A 13,637-nucleotide genomic window follows, 5' to 3' on the forward strand; every position below is an offset into this window, starting at 1 on the left:
TCCACCATTAGGTACAGAGATAGTGATTGGTATGTTTTTGTCTTTGTTATCCTTTTTTAGTTGATTTCCCTTTATATTGCAGACAGACAAAAAAAGAATAAACACGAAAAACACAGGAGCCCACATTGTGAATCCACTGATCGGAGAAAACTGGTGACATTGAGATGATGAAGGACAATTCATTCTATTTATATATCTATGTGTAAACATCAGTTCACGGGCCACCTTCTCCAGACATCTACCATTGGCCGTTCTCCAGAGTGTGTCCACTGCCCATTGTTCTCCGCGGTGTATGTGGAATACAGTATTACATTATTTATATATCTATGTGTAAACATCAGATAACTGCCCACCTTCTCCAGGCATCTACCATTGGCCATTCTCCAGAGTGTGTCCACTGCCCATTGTCCTCCGCTGTGTATGTGGAATAAAATGTTACAATGACCTCAATAATCCTTGTACAAATGCTTAATAATTCTAAACCTACATTCCCATTAATTTAGTGCTACTATGGATACTCCACTTAACCCATTTAAATACTCACTAATTTTATGGCAAGACAGGAGGCTTCATATTTGCTTTATCTTTCTTTACTGAAACCTCCCAGCAGCAAAGAAATAGTTAACAGTAGTATAAAAATTCAACCAATCAGAGTGTATATCAGTATTATATGGCATTATGGAGCTCCTCCCAATCCCTCTTTCTTTGCTGCTTGCCTCCCAGGTGAGTCTATTCCAATTATCGTGCTATAATTCAAGGATTTTACTATTACCATGACGTAAAGTCATGATTTTATTAATGACACGGAGGCGAGTATTATGCTGCACTCTTTCTTTATTTCCCTCAGCAGCAAAGAAAAAACTTTATAAATATAACAGTAGTAACATTAACAGTCTTAGGTGTATTCTTCCTAGTAACCGGAACAGCCAATCAGGAACAGCCAATCAGGTTCCACTTCTCCAGCATAATAGGCTCTGTCAGCCAATCCTGTTCCTCTTTATTTGCAGTTCCGAAGTAGTAAAGTGTCCAACCGAACATGAAACTGTACAGGAAGGAGTTTTCTCTTTCGATGTAGGTTAGATTACGCTGTAAAAGAGGAGAAATATGGTAATACCTTAGCATCAAACTGGGTGTATGCATAATCATAGGTATTTGAGCTAGTGTTTGGTCAATGTTAGTCCAAGGGGATATTATTTAATCTGTACCTACTGGTGAACGTATAGACAAAGACTATCATAGTGAAGATTTATCTGGTTGCAAGTATAACTGTAATTTAATAGTCTGTTAAAATGACTTACCGTAGGTCAACTTACCCAACTCCCGTCTACCTTTCCACCGTCGCCGGGTGGGAGGGAGGGATAATACTCGCCTCCGTGTCATTAATAAAATCATGACTTTACGTCATGGTAATAGTAAAATCCTTGAATTTTATTAAGACACGGAGGCTCCTATTATGCTGGTTTAAAGCTGAGAAACTACCGTTCCTGCGAAGTGTTGTATTGGTTTGAAGTAGAAATCACGGAAGGTGGTTTCTGAGGACCAGTCGGCCGCTTTCAAAATGTCTTCCAGGCGACAACCCATGGAAGAGGCCTTGGAAGCCATTGCTCCTCTTATGGAGTGAGGAGAAAATATGGAGGTGTCAATTCCTGCCGTAGTCATGATCCATTTGACCCAGCGGGCCAGGGTTGTGGTAGACACCGGTAGGTGTGGTCTTTGGAAAGAGATGAAGAGTTCATGTTTATTTGGGTCCCGCAACGTCATGGTGCGCATTTCGTAGAGTTGTAGGCATTTAACCGGGCATAAGAGAGGCTTGTCAGGAAAGGCTGGGTATGTCACTCTCTTTGTCGAGCTTTTTGTTCTCCGTGATATATCAAAAGTGACCCCTTCTGGCGTGTAGGACCGTGCGGTGATGTCTAACGCTCTAACATCTGAGACCCTTTTGCAGGATATGAGGCATAGGAGCATGACCAGTTTTGCCGACAGTTGTTTCAACGATAGTGATGCGTTATCCGGCCAAGATTCGAGGAAAAGGAGGATAGTGGAGACGTCCCATAGCACTGAATAGCGTGGTAGCGGGGGTCGTGCAAATCTGATGCCGCGTATGAGACGGCATACCAATGGGTGGCGTCCTATCGGTGCGCCATTGATGCCTTGATGTGCGGCCGAAATGGCCGATCTGTAGAGGTTCACCGTACGGTATGCTTTGTCGTTTTCGAATAATGCAGTTAAGAACTGCAGGATCGAATTCAGAGGAGCCGATATGGGATCCAGGTTCCGTTCCATGCTCCAATTGTGCCATTTGCTCCAAGCAGATTTATAAGCTTGTCTCGTGCCGGGTGCCCATGCGCTCTTGAGAAGTTGGAGAGTTGATTCCGAAACCCCTTCGATTGAGTAGGGTTCCCGGAAACCAGCCAGGCCGTGAGATGCAGTAATTCCTGTTGAATCAAGGGGTGAGGGGACCCGTCCGGGTCTTGGAGAAGATAGTTGAAGTGTGGGAGCGTGCGGGGTATGTCTACCGCCATTTCCAACAGAGAAGGAAACCATGGTTGAGACGGCCATAATGGTGCCACGAGCACTGTCGTTCCCATCTGTTGCCGTAGGTGTATTAGGCATCGGGGGATCAACGCAAAGGGAGGAAACGCGTAGTTCCTTGTGTAGGACCAGTCTTGGGTAAATGCATCTGTTGCCAGTGCTTCTGGGTCTGGTTTCCAACTGAAAAATCTGGGGAGTTGTTTGTTCAAACGGGAGGCGAACAAGTCCTTGTCCAGAGGGCCCCATAGGGATTGGATGTCTTGAAAGACCCTGGGATCCAATTGCCAATCGCTGGAATCCCTGAGGTGTCTTGAGTACCAATCCGCCGTTGTATTGCAGAGGCCCGGGATGTACTCCGCTGTGACCGAGATGCCCTGTGCCAGGCAGAACTGCCAAAAGTCTCGTGCCAGATTCGCCAGGACCTTGGATTTCGTCCCGCCCAAGTGATTTATATAACGGACTGCCGATATGTTGTCCATTTTCAATAAGATGGCACATCGGGCTTGAGTCGTTGAGAGACTGCGGATTGCAAAAGAACCGGCCAGGAGTTCTAGGCAATTGATGTGAAGCGTAGATTCCATTTCGGACCATCTGCCACCTGTAGAGATATTGCCACAGCGCGCACCCCAACCGTGCAAGCTCGCATCGGATTCTATTACTATGTCTGGTGTGGTGCCGAAAATGGCCCGGCCATTCCATGCTTCCATATGGGAGAGCCACCATCTGAGTTCTGTTTTTGCCTCTGTGTCCAGAGAGATCATGTCCGCGTATGAGGACCCGTCTCTCAGATGAGAGGCTTGTAGGCGCTGTAGCGCTCGATAGTGTAGAGGGCCCGGGAAGATGGCCTGGATGGAGGCCGCCAAGAGACCAATCACTCTCGCCAATTGTTTTAGGGAGATCAGGGGAATCTTCAGAGTGCGTCTGATTTCCTTCTTTATGGTGGCCAATTTCGCAGTCGGCAAGTGTAGTGTCTGTAGAGTAGAGTCCACTACGAGTCCCAAGAACTCTATTCGTTGTGTAGGGGTCAGGATGGACTTTTTCCCATTGATAAGGAAACCCAGGTTCTGCAAGAGATTCTGAGTCCACGTCAGATGGGTCTTGATAATGTGGTTGGATTGACCCATGATGAGGATGTCGTCTAAGTAGATTATTAGACGAACCCCTCTTCGAAGTAGAGCCACCACGGGTTTCAGGAGCTTTGTGAAACACCATGGGGCTGAGGATAGACCGAATGGGAGGCAGGCGAATCTCCATTTTCTTCCTTGCCATATGAATTGGAGGAAGTTTTGGTGTTGACGTGCGATTGGTATAGTGAGGTAGGCATCCTGTAGGTCTAACTTGACCATCCAGTCTGATGGTTGGAGGAGATCTCGGAGGCAGTGTATGCCTTCCATTTTGAAATGGTTGTAGGCAATAAAAGTGTTGAGCTGTTTCAAGTTTATCACTGGGCGGACGCCGCCGCCTTTCTTGGCAACTAAGAATAGGTTGCTCACATAGCCTGGGGTAGTCATAGGGATCTCTAAGATGGCTTGTTTGTGTGCCAATTCTGAGACCTCCTTGGAAACAAGAGAGGCGTCTTGTTGGGAGAATAACATTCCCCGTGGCGGGGAGATTTGTACTGGGAGTGACAGGAACTCTAAGGAATACCCTCTTATTGTGTTCAATACCCAGGCATCTGAAGAAATGTGTGACCATACATGGGAAAAATGTCGGAGTCTGCCCCCCACTGCCCCTAGGGAAGAAGGAAGTAGGAGATGACTTACCATAAGGTCGTCTGCTTGGTCTGGTGCCACGTGATCCACGAGCAACCCATGGCCGCCCACGTTGTGGGAAGAAGGCCGGGGTGTTGCGGTGCTCCGTGAAGGAGGTTTGTCCAGAGTAGGAGCCTCGGTTCTGTCGGAATGAACCCCTGTTAACACGGCCGGACAGACGGCTCCTGGCTCTTCCGGCCCCACCAAAAACCTTAGGGTGGAAAACTCTGCGCATGTTTGATTGCGCCTTGTCTAGGGCAGTAAAAGTATGTACAAAGGAGCCAAGCTCCTTGACAAAATTGTCTCCGAACAGGAGACCACGGGCCTGGGTGCCCGGCTCGGTAATAGCCATATTTACCAATTTTGGCTCTATCTTTAATAAGATCGCCTTGCGACGCTCTGTGGCTATCGCACAGTTGGCATTGCCGATCAGGCATATTACTCTTTGAATCCAACCACTTATGGCGGTACGATCTAAGTCTTGGTCGTTTTCGACCATATCAAAAATTTTGGTTGCTGGGCCCAATATATCCAGTAATTTATCCTGGCAATTGCGCAGGGAGAAATCAAGGCCCTTATTAGGCTTCCAGCCAGTCTTGCCCAGGAATTGGACGATTTTTGGGTCTACTGCAGGTGTTCTGCAGGCCTCGTCCGGGACAGTAGGGCGTGGGCATTCTGCCCGTAGCTTATTGCGTGTTGCCTTATTTAAAGGCTTGCGAGTCCTTGATGCAACGTATTTGGCCACATGGGCCGAAGGGGACCAGTCTGCTGACCTTGGATGACGTAGGTCATCTGGGTCGAACAGGGGTTCCCCATAGGGGTCAACTAATTTGATTGCATCGTCTGGGACCTTAAGCTCCATGTCAAACGATTCAGATGGAGGCGTATTATGTTCTCTGAGGCCGTGGTCCTCGACCATATCATCGGATTCGGGATCTGATAGATCCTCAGTATCCATGCAGTTTTCCTCTTCAATCTCACTGAGATCTGACTCAGAATCTAGTTGGGCTTTTGCCCGTTTCCATAACCTAGCCGATTTTGCCCGGCTAGTGGCTCTTTTGCGCGGTGGTATATTAGGCGCGCCATCTGTGACAGGTTTGTAGCTGTCCATCTGTGAGATTGAAGAGTGTTTGGTTTTTGCAGTGGCCTTACGGCCAGTGTGATGTTGTGAAGGAACCACTACTGGCAAGGCCTGGGTAACGGTCGGCTGAGCCGATTTCTGTGCCTCAAGCAGAGCCTGAGTAAGAGTCTGCGAGAAAGATTCAGACATCAATCCCATGGCCGATGTGAGGGCCTTAGTCATAACGTGAGACATAGTGTCGTCAATCAGAGACTGCATATCAGCAGTGGGAGCAAAATCAGCGGGGTTAGCCGCTCCAATTTCAGATACCCCTGAGGGTGATGTAACACTCCCTGGTTTGGTGACAAGGGACCCAGAAGGGGTGGGTAAATCTTTCTCACCAGGCATGCTTAGTATGACACTGGTAGTACTAATAATATTTGAGCTGAAACTAAAATGGGTTGATTAACCCAAGGGAAAACAATATACCTTTAAGAACAAAATGAATTACTCACATAAACTTTAAACTAACAGCAGTAATTGTCTGACCAAATTTGAAGATTCACAGGTAATAAGTAGGAAATAGCAAGGAGGGAGCAAAGAGCCGTCCGACCGCCACTACAGCTTTAACCCAACTCCGAAGTCCGGACGTTGGGGGTGGAGCTGTGTGTGAGCGCGGGAAGGCAAAGAAAATGGCCGCCGCGGGCGGCAGAAATGGAAAAAATAGGGGGATTTAGCCGGTAAGTTGTGCTCGCGGCGAATGTGTGACCACTACAAAGTGTACACACTCCAGCGCCGCGAGCAGGGAACCGGCATTTGAGCTCTGTGAGCTCCGCGGATGGCGGCCGCTCACGGCGCCAGTAATGAAGGGAGGGCGCGAAGCGCCGAATGCGGTTCCAGCTGGCGTCCCCGAGCCGCTCGTTAAATTAGGCTCTGGGAACGGGCTGGACCGCGGGGAGGATTAAAGGCAAGAAAATATAGCGAAATTAGAATAAATCAATAAATGAATTCAAATAACAGTAAAATACAATAACGGTATAATACTAATAGTAGTAATAATAATAATAATTAATAATATATATAATAATGATATAATAATCCCACAGTTAAGGAGCTGAGGGATCAGGTATACTTAACTGAGGGAGCAGCAAAGAAAGAGGAACAGGATTGGCTGACAGAGCCTATTATGCTGGAGAAGTGGAACCTGATTGGCTGTTCCTGATTGGCTGTTCCGGTTACTAGGAAGAATACACCTAAGACTGTTAATGTTACTACTGTTATATTTATAAAGTTTTTTCTTTGCTGCTGAGGGAAATAAAGAAAGAGTGCAGCATAATAGGAGCCTCCGTGTCTTAATAAAATTTTTATGCCTTTAACACTTTTTGAGTTAACTTGTATATTATTTGATTTATTTTTTCCTTATTAAATAGTCTATTTATTTCACATATATCCTTTGTATATTTCTATATTTCACATATGTCCTTTGGTGTCTTTTACATACAGCAGGGACTTTTGTCCTCAGTTTATTTCCATCTATTTTCCTACTGTTATTTAGCCAGCATTAATCTTTAAAATCGCGCTTTCTTTAAAACCGCGATTTATTTATTTATCTAGCTATCATTATCTAGTCTATTTGCCTCCCAGCCGCGGTATTTCTCAGTTTTAAGCCGCGGCTGGTTTCTCTCACTCCGTTCAATTACTGCCGCGGACTCCATTTCCCAGGAGTCCGCGGCACAACCTTTTCGCGCCTTTTCCCGGCTCCCCCCCTTCCCGCGTCTGTATACTTACCAGACACACTCCTTCCCGCCTTCTGTTATCGGCGGCCATCTTCTGCGCGGTCTCCTCGTCTCTGCGGCGCGCTTGCACCCTCTACCGTCGGATTCGGTAAGTACAAGATTTATTTATTTATTTTTTCCTAGCACTTTTAAAGTGCCAATACCCTTTACAATTTTTTCATGTAGGTTAATTTTATCCTTACAGGTTACGAATTAACAAGATACCAGCAATATTATTATTAATAAAGTGGCCTCTGTGGGTGACCCCCACCTTATAATTTACTCTGTATTTGAGTTTTTTCTTGTGGGTGACCCCCACTTCGACAAGCATTCAGGTGTCATAACACCGCCATTCAGGGGTGACCCCCCACGTTTAGCACTCCGTATTTAAAGTGATACAACACTTTATATTAAAGACATAACCACCTGTCTAATTACCTTAGTGGTGAAATCCACCTATTATTACAGTGGTACAACCCACTTGTGTATGTTAGTGGTAACCCCACTATTTATTATTGTGCCGCCCTTACTCAGTTATTACGCTAATAGCTTGGGTGATCCCCAATCTCTTTACTTAAAAACTGTTGGGTGACCCCCATTTTACCCGATATTCCCTAACATTTGACTACTGGTCAAATTTGCCCAAGACAACCATGTCTGACACTACCGAACCAGCAATCTCACAAGAACTTAGAGCTTGGCTGGTCTCTACTATTGCCTAATCTATCCCCAAGGCGTTAGCAGCCTTCCAAGATAGGACTTCTGCCGAAGTCAACCCTACCACTCGCTTGCCTTCTGATTCCGAGGACTCTCAGCCCTCAGACCAAGAAACCACACGCAAGCGCCCCTGGAAAGGGGATAGCAGGACTGCTGGCAAGGGCAAGGCTCCTGCCAAATCCCTGAAAATGTCTGTCTCTCACTCCGCCCACGTAACCTCCGACCCCCTAGAGGGCTCTGCATTCCACGCGGGCGATAGAGTTGAGGACTATTACCTTGGCTATTCCGATGAGGACCCCTCGGTGAATGCGCTAGGGGATACCCCATCGGAATTTGTCAAGGAGATCTTCCTTATTCCAAAAGACAATGACACTAAAACAACGCAGAAAGGAACCGACTCAGACATCCTTCTGGATGCTTCGGGCGCCCCCTTTTTTGATCCCAGAATCATCAGGCATCCACGATCAGCCGAATGGTCCCCACCGGACCACATCGCTAACTTCTGTAAAATGTGGTTACGCAAACCACTTGATAAAGAGATCAGGGCGAAACTCAGAGCCGAGTGCCCTCGACCTACCATCCCAAATAAAGTAGCTCTCACACCAGAGTTCGACCCGTTACTTGTAACCTTCCTCACTAAGACTGGGAAGGACCCCCGTAAAGGAATTGAACAGGGCCTCAAGACAGCCCAAGATAAACTTCTGGACATACCTGGCCCAATTGTCCAAATCTTCATTCTGGCTGACGAAGCCTTAACCAGTGGGGAATTCGACCCCTATACAGTTAGAGAATGGGCCCAGAGAACCTTATGCCTCCTGGGCAATGCAAATGTGGCTATGTCCACTGAGAAGTGCAGGGCAGCACTATACAAGCTAGATGCTAAACTAGTCGATCTGAGCTCCCGAGAACTGGGACCAGAGGCCAATGGACTATTATTTGGAGACACATTTATGAAGGATCTCTCCAAACATGTGGCTGTATTTACCACATTAAATAGGGCCCAATCATCCCTACGCAGGGTTTTTCGCTCCCAGTCAACCCGTTTTTCTGGGAGAGCTGGACGTTTTAGAGGCCGAACGAACAGCAGAGCTGCCTTCACAGGCTACAGGCCTCGCCCAACAGAGAACTATTGGCAATCGGGACAACCCCGACCATATCACACAGTTATTCAATAACAGAGGATCCATCCGGGGACGTGGTTCTGCCTCCCTACGCGGACGAACTGCTCAAGGTAATTGTAAGGAAACCAAGTCTAGCCAAACCTCTTTCGGTAGTTACAGGAAACGAAATCCATACGAAATACAAACAGCTTCACAAGATAATTCCCTCGGTAAAGCATACGAATTCCAAATAACAGTCAGAGTCCAGGATCAGGATACAAGTAGAACTGAGCTTTATTCACATACATGGCTTTTTATGCAGGTCCCCATGCAAGGGGACATCCCACAGGGAGGAGTAACATTTATCCAATCCTGTACAGTAAAAATATAAAACACACCCAACACAAACAGATAGTTCCCTCCCCTAGTCCTGGAGATAATCAGGTCTGATACAGTAACAACCTAATTATCTCCAGGCTGAAAAATCACTGTTTTCCCCAATTTCTGGAACACCCCTTTATACATGGGGTATACCCACAAATCCTATGTCCCCTGATAGCCCCGATCTGGGTGACCAACATATCCAAATTTCACCCAGATCGGTGCAGGGGTTCGCAAAAACCATGGAAGTCCTTTGTGACCGGTTCACCGTGGGTGGGCTGCCCAAAATAGTTCCAGAGGTTTGTGTGGTTTTGCCGGTCACTTTAGAAAAAGGGGAAAAACGAATAAAAGTACCAAATGGATTCCCCTGGCTCCTAGCAGCGATTGTTCCCCTCATTCGTGTGCACATTTGTACCGAATAGCGCTCTTCTAGCTAATCGGTATCTATAGTTCCAGCGTTCGTATGATTGAGACCGGTGTTCGGGAAGTCGAGTGTCCGATTTTAGTTCCAGACACTCGACGACCAAGTCCCGCTGCCTTTGTTTGACGAAAAAAGATGGCCGCGGTTTTCTCTGCCACGTGGCGTTCGGCAGTACGAACGCTGACCGCACATGTAGAGGGTGAAAGTGATGCCGGCTTTGAAGTTAAGTGAGCCAGGGGTGGTCTTTGTTCGGCAGTCCCATCTGCCGATTGAAAATAAACAGAAAAAGCAAGAAACATGCAGAAATACCGGATAATAGAGTCATTTATTCACACGGCTCCCTTATAAGTCCATAGGTCGGCATACCCGCCTAGACCCTGTCGGGTTGGCTTGGGGATGTCCGAGAAAAGTAGTTTTTTAGGAGTCCAGTTCGGTCTGTCGTGACAGGCCATCCGCATTACCATTTTGTTTGCCGGGCCGGTACTGCATGGTAAAATTGTAGGGTTGGAGGGCTAGGCTCCACCGTAATAGCCTGGGATTGTCACCAGCTACCCGGTTAAGCCATACCAGGGGGTTGTGGTCAGTCATGAGGGTAAATGCCCGCCCGTACAAATAGGGCTGAAGCTTCTTGAGTGCCCACACGAGAGCCAAGCATTCTTTTTCCACGGTGGCATAGCTGACTTCTCGGGGTAAAAGTTTACGGCTGAGGTATGCCACCGGGTGTTCCATGCCGTCTGCTCCCACTTGGCTTAGCACGGCTCCCAGCCCAAACATGGAGGCATCTGTGTGTACAAGAAATTGTTTAATGTGGTCGGGTGCTGCCAACACAGGAGCCTCACTCAATGCCGCTTTAAGCTTCTGGAAAGCGTCCGTGCACTCTGGGGTCCAGGAGACCTGTTTGGGAAGGGCCTTTTTGGTAAGGTCGGTGAGGGGTTTGGCCAGGGTGCTGTACTCTGGGACAAACTTTCTATAATAACCGGCCGTCCCTAAGAAGGCTAGTACCTGGGTTTTGGTACGAGGTTGGGGCCAGTTAGCTATGGCCTCTAGTTTAGCTGGCTCTGGACATTGTCTACCGGAGCCCACCCTGTGGCCGAGATACTGTACCTCGGCCATGCCTACGTGACATTTGTCGGGTTTCAAAGTGAGCCCTGCGAGGTGGATTTGTTTGAGTACCCGGGACACATGACCCAGATGGTCTCCCCATGTGCGGCTGTAGATGGCAATATCATCTAGATACGCGCATGTGAAGTGCTGAAACCCCTCCAGGAGCCTATCGGCCATCCTCTGAAACGTAGCCGGGGCATTCTTCATCCCAAAGGGCATAACCTTGAATTGGTATAGCCCAAAGGGGGTGACGAATGCCGACTTGGGAATGGCCGCAGGCTCCAAGGGGATCTGCCAATAACCTTTGCACAGGTCCAGGGTAGTCAAGTAGTTCCCCCCCGCCATACGGTCTAAGAGCTCATCTATTCTGGGCATGGGGTAGGCGTCGGTTATTGTACGATCATTAAGCCTCCGATAGTCTACACAGAAGCGCGTGGTGCCGTCGCGCTTCAGTACTAGTACTACCGGGGAGGCCCAAGGACTTTGAGAGGGTTCTATTACCCCTAGCTGTAACATATCCCTTAACTCGGTGAGCATACTCTCACGCACTGCCTCCGGGATCCGATATGGCTGTTGCCGTAGCAGCGTCTCTCCCTGGGTTTCCACGCGGTGTACCGCAGCGGAGGTATAGCCTGGGGTGGCTGAAAACATCTCTCGGTATCCCTGCAGCAGTTGAGTGGCCTCACCCTTCTCTATGGGGTTTACATTTTGACCCAAGCTTACTTGGTTAATAGTACAGGGGGCGGTGTCTAGTAAATCAGGGAGGGGTAGTCCTTTACTATCTTCCGTGGCGGGGGCACACACGGAGCCCACATCCTCTGTTCTCTCGAAATATGGTTTAAGCATGTTCACATGGAAGGCTTTGGTCAGCCTTTCATCTGAGCATTTGCTCACGATGTAGGTAGTCTCGCTAATCCGTTCTACTACCTTAAACGCTCCCTGCCCGGCGGCTTGCAGCTTATCCTTTTTAACTGGTCTCAAAGCTAATACCTTCTGCCCTATGTCCAGTACTCTATCTCGGGCTCCCCTATCGTACCACTTCCTCTGGTCCTCCTGGGCCGTCTGCAGGTTCTCCCGAACAGATTCGGTGAGAGCCCGCAGACGGTCCCGGAACTCCAGAACATACTGGACGATAGGGACTCCCCCCTCATCTGTATTGCCCTCCCAGTGTTCCCGTACGAGCTCCAGTGGGCCCCGAACTTTTCTACCGAACAGGAGTTCGAAGGGGGAAAACCCAGTGGAGGCCTGGGGCACCTCACGGTAGGCAAACAGAAGGTGGGGAAGGAATTTTTCCCAATTCTTGTAGGACTCTGTAAAGGTTTTTAGCATCTGTTTTAGAGTGCCATTGAAACGTTCACAGAGCCCGTTAGTCTGGGGATGATACGGGGCGCTGAACAGGGGTTTCACTCCACAGCTCTGCCACAATTGTTGTGTCAGGATTGCCGTGAACTGAGTTCCCCGATCGGATAGGATCTCCTGTGGGAAACCTACCCGTGTGAATATCTGAACAAGGGCCTCTGCCACGGTCTCTGCCTCTATGTTGGTGAGGGCGACTGCCTCCGGGTATCTAGTGGCGTAGTCGAATACCGTTAGTATGAACTTTTTGCCCGACTGGCTGGGTCGGCTGAGGGGTCCTATTAAGTCAACCGCTACTCGGTGAAAGGGCTGTTCTATAATGGGCAATGGGTGGAGTTTGGCCTTCCGAAGGTCTCCCCTTTTCCCTACCCTTTGACAGACGTTGCACGTCCTGCAATAATACTTGAGGTCCTGGGTGACCCTAGGCCAGAAGAATGTTTGGGTTAACCTGTCCCTTGTCTTTTTGACCCCTAGATGTCCTGCTAGGGGAATGTCATGACTGAGTTTTAACAACTCAGCCCGGAATTTACATGGTACAATTAACTGTCTTTTGATGACCTGGGTTGCCCCCTGTCCCACCCCCCCGGTCACTCTATACAGGAATCCCTTATACCATTCAAACTTTTCGTGCGGGTTGTTCCCTGGGGTAATGGCCACTGCCTTCCTATATCCCTCTAATGTGGGGTCGGTACGCTGCTCTTGTTCAAACCCCTGGGGGGTATCCCAAAAAGGAAAAGGGGGATCAGGTAAGGGGGGTATTTCGACTCCTACCTGGTTTTCCTCAGAGTGCAGCGGTGCTTCCAGTCTGGCTTGAGCTCGGGTGGTAACCGGGTATGCCTCTGCAGGGGTGTCTCGGGCTAGTTGAGAGGTTAAGCATCCAACATCATTCCCCAACAAGACCTCGGCTGGTAGTTCTTGCATAATCCCAACCTCCAACTGTTTGGACCCTGAACCCCAATCGACAAGGATATTAGCGGTGGGCAGTTTGTGGATAGCGCCCCCAGCCACCCTCACAGTGACTGTGCGTCCGGTGCGAGCTTGCGCCCTGATCGTGTGAGGTTGCACCACAGTCAAAGTAGCCCCAGAGTCTCTCAGCGCCCGGGCCCCCACGTCATCTACGGTAATCCATTGGCGGTGGTGGTCCCGGTTGTCACCCCCAGCTTGTACTGCGTTGACCTCGTGTAACACACTCCACTGTTCTTCTTGGTTAGGGACATAGGTTGTGCTTTCTTGTTGCACACAATGAGCAGCTGCCCTGGGTTGTTGTGGGGGTTGCCTTTCCCAGCTTCCCCGGTTTAAGCGAGGGCACTGATTCTTATAATGTCCCGGTTGCTTGCAATAATGGCACACTGCAAGGGGTCGAGATGTGCTTGCTGGGTTCGGTGAGGAGTTACTCATGGAGGGTCTAGGAGGGGTAGGGGTTGTTGGAGCCGTGTAATT

Source organism: Pelobates fuscus, chromosome 3, assembly GCF_036172605.1.
Source record: "Pelobates fuscus isolate aPelFus1 chromosome 3, aPelFus1.pri, whole genome shotgun sequence".
Lineage (NCBI taxonomy): Eukaryota > Metazoa > Chordata > Amphibia > Anura > Pelobatidae > Pelobates > Pelobates fuscus.